The 3,780-nt window shown below is 47.5% G+C and overlaps 1 long non-coding RNA gene across 2 annotated transcripts; it reads right to left on the bottom strand.

Annotated features, from left to right (window-relative positions):
• Positions 1 to 78: 78 nt before the first annotated feature.
• Positions 79 to 3,326, bottom strand: LOC145719939 (uncharacterized). Of its 2 annotated transcripts, none has more exons than XR_014142690.1 (3): positions 3,132 to 3,326; positions 1,048 to 1,119; positions 79 to 298 (listed from the first exon to the last, which is right to left on the bottom strand). It is a non-coding gene; the product is annotated as an uncharacterized LOC145719939 (long non-coding RNA). The 2 variants fall into 2 exon arrangements; XR_014142691.1 differs by having other exon boundaries at positions 79 to 222.
• Between the last annotated feature and the right edge of the window lie 454 nt (positions 3,327 to 3,780).

The following is a 3,780-nucleotide window of genomic DNA, read 5'->3' as shown; positions in this document are numbered from 1 at the left end:
CAGGGGTGGCCCCAGAGCCCACCTTCTGGTCCAGTCCTCTCCCTCATTGGCCTGGGGCTGGCAGCACAGTACCTGGGCAGTGGGGTCTCTCTTCATGGTGCTCTCAAATCCCAGCTGCCGGAACATGCGTTCCAGAGCATCCAGGTCTGCCTCTGAACCTTCCCGTGCTTTGGTGACGCACAGTGTCAGGGCTAAGCGGGCGCCTGACATGTCGTATACCTCCTGGGCCAAGAGTTGACAAAAATCATCAAAAGGATGAGGAAGTCAAGGAGAAGCAGAGGATGTGGTCCAAAGAGGCCTGGGGTTTGAGTGGCAGGGTAAAATACAGGATGCCCAGTTACAATCACATTTCAAATTAAAAAAAAAAAAAAGTGTTGGTTTTTTTTTTTTTTTTTTAGTATGAGTACATCCCAAATATAGTATGGGATATAGTTATACTATAAAATTATTTGTTGTCAATGTGAAATGTAAATTCGAGTGGGCATCCTTTATTTTTGTTTGCTGAATCTGGCGACTTAACCTGGGATCTGGCTCTGTTTTAGCTCTGTGTGAACTTGGGCAAGTCACTGCTCCCATCTGAGCCTTAGTTTTCAAACACAGACAATGACTGTGTTTATGGGGAATTGTGAGGGTCCCTTCCAGCTAGCATACTGGTGGCTTTGACTCTCTCTCTGTCCTTCCCAAGAGTCTTCTGAGCATCATTCTCTCATATAAAAAGGTCTCAGAATTTCTGAGGCCAATACTGAGATCCCACCTTGTCCTGTCTGAGGAAGAAGGGTATTGGGGTCAAAATTTCTTCTCTTATCCTCACTATCAACCTTAGTGATAAGAATTTGATTGTCAAGACAGATATAGCAGGCCCCCCCACCCCAGCTTGGCTTCCATCTCTGTGTTTTTTTCTCCATCTGAATGATCACAGAGCACCTTCTAGCTCTGAACCCACATCATGATTTTTCACCCTTTCCACTATCTCTGAAACATTAAGCTCCTCACCTTCTCTCTATCCAGATGCTTCCACCCCTCTCCCCCAAACTGCACCCAGCCCACCTCCTCCAAAGGCCGAGGATTGCTCATCTTTCCTCTGATTCTCAGTCCGGCTCTCAGCACTCTTGGCTGAACCTGGGGGTTCAAAAGAAGATAGTTTGAAGGTCTCCAAGGGAAGGCAGAAGGGCTCAGGGAACAGACTAGTTTGTCTATCCAGATTTTTGTGACTGAATAGAAACCCAGTGGTGGGGACTTGGTTCATAGTCAGATGTGGGCAAGAGATGACAGTCCGTGAAGAATGGCTTCTCTAGCGTGACACCCCAGTGGTGTCTTCCATCCTTGGATGCTCCCAGAACTCCTGCTAGGCCCCCCCTAAAATGCCATACCCCCTGGAATTTTCCCTATCTCTCCCTCAGGACACTCACCAGTTTGTGACTCTCCTCCCCGTCCCAAGGACCTGGACTGATGAGGGGGAAAGCAGCCCCATGTACTCCCCTATGTTGCCCAGGAGCTGACAGACTGGGGAGACATCAACAGGGAGATACTTTGGGATTAGGTTTAAAAAGAGAATGTCGGGGCGCCTGGGTGGCTCAGTTGTTAAGCATCTGCCTTCGGCTCGGGTCATGATCCCAGGGTCCTGGGATTGAGCCGGGATTGAGCCCCGCATCAGGCTCCCTGCTCAGCAGGAAGCCTGCTTCTCCCTCTCCCACTCCCCCTGCTTGTGTTCTGTCTCTCTCTCTGTCAAATAAAAAAAAAAAAGAGAGAATGTCATCAAAGTGGGGAATACTGCTTTGGAACTGTCCCAGTGTGTCTCTAACCCAAACAGATCAATCCACTTCCCTCCCTCTGCCTTGAGCCTGAACATCTGTCTGAGTTCTTCATACTCATTTCTGAGTTCTGTTTTACTCTCTGGCTGAACAGAATGACTTTTGACATATCCTTGGTGTTTTCTCACCTCCTTGCCTTTTTTTCCACTTCCTCTTCAGCCTGGAATGTGTCTTTACTAGTCAAGACCCTTCTCTGTCAATTTGGATGGCATCATGTTTGTTATGCCCTCCCCCTGCCATCTACTCATCCATCCATTCAACCATCCGTCCATCCATCCATCCATCCGTTTATTCATCTAAGCACCCACCCATATACCTATCTATCCAGCAAATATTTTCTGGGTGCTTATTATTTGCCAGCCACTGGGAATAAACTGTGTAAGACAGACATGCTCCCTACCCTCATGTAGCTCTAGTCTATGACAGAAATGAATATTAGATCTCTCTTGTTCTCAGGGTGTCTGGCTGGCTCAGTCAGTGGAGTGTGTGACTATCTTGAGGTTGTAAATTCAAGCCCCATGTTGGATGTAGAGATTACTTAAAAATAAAATCTTAAAAAAATCTCTCTTGTTCTCTCTTAGACACACACACAAAACACACACACACACACACACACACACACACACTGAAGCCGGTGCCATGAGGAAAGAAGAATCAAACACTGTGAGAAAGAAAGTGAAAGGGGCATGGTTTTTGGAGCCAGATAAACCAGAATCAAGTCTTGCCCCTGCCCCTTCCCAGCTGTGTGACCTGAACATCTTATTCTCCTCTCCAGCTCAGTTTTCGCATCTGAAAAGGACCCTGAAGGAGCCCTAGATGCCTTACAGAAAAGGCACAGCAAGGGAGGCTTTTTGATCCCTGTTAGCCTACTAGAAGTCGCCTCTCCCTTCTCCAGACTCTCAGAGCCCTGCATGTTTATACTTGTGTGACCGTAGTGCTTTTGATTCTTTTTCTAGTGGCTGAGCCGGAAGCTCAGTTTTTAGGACTGAAAGCCTAATTTCTTTATCTCTGTCTCCATCAGGGTCACCAGTGTGGGAATGGGCACAGACGTAGTGTCTGAGGAGATTTGTTGAGTAAGCAAATAATAAACAAATGAACAAATAAAGGAAGGATGGATGGATGGATGGCTGACTGGATGGATAGAAATTTCTTTAGTTCAGCCAAAACTGGCCAGAGCATTCATTCATGCAGGGAGAGGGAGAGAATAAGAGAGAGAGAAGAGAAGAAAAAAGGAGAGGAGAAGAGAGGAGAGGAGAGGGGAGGAAAGCAGAGGAGAGAGAGAGAGAGAGAGAGAGAACTAGTATCTGCCAAATCACTTACTGACTCTAGAAATGGCTGCTCCTTAAAGCCAGTCCAAGTCTTGCCACTCTGCTAGCTGCTAACAGAGCTAGGCACCGAGGAGGGGTCAAGTCCACGTGCTGACCTTGGAGATGGGGCTGACAGTGTTTCTCCTGAGAAAGCTGTGTATAAATTGGGCAGCACAGCCATCTGACCCTTTACTGCCAGCAAGTCTTCTGTCGCTCAAGAAGCCTCATGGTGGGAGGGACACACCCTTGGCACAGCCTTGGTGAGGAGATGGAACCAGATGCCTATGGAATGAGTCATGGCAAAACTTAACCAACACCCCCTGGCTAAGGAGGCTGAGGCAAAGCATTCAAATCAGCCAGGGCTTTTATGTCAGCCCACCCAAAAAGCAACCCTCGGGTCCAGCCCATCTGACTACCATCAGTCCATCATTTCCATCATTATGCTCTCTTCCATCCCTTCTCCATTCAACTAGGCAGACAATACCAACTTCATTTGTTTTTTACTTCGTCAAGCATTCAGCAGCCCCAAGAGGTCAACATTGTTGCTCCCACTTTGCAGATGAGGGAACTGAGACTCATAGAAGTGAAATGACTGCCCTAGGTCACCCAACTAATGATTGGCACAGTTGCCATTCAGCACCAGTGGGTCTGATCTATCTGCA

The sequence above is a fragment of the Leptonychotes weddellii genome, unplaced genomic scaffold (genome assembly GCF_054177405.1).
Source record: "Leptonychotes weddellii isolate Sample4059 unplaced genomic scaffold, ASM5417740v2 HiC_scaffold_8415, whole genome shotgun sequence".
In the NCBI taxonomy this organism is placed as follows: Eukaryota; Metazoa; Chordata; class Mammalia; order Carnivora; family Phocidae; genus Leptonychotes; species Leptonychotes weddellii.
Note: the sequence above shows the minus strand (reverse complement) of the source record. Positions and strands in the feature narration are given on the sequence as shown.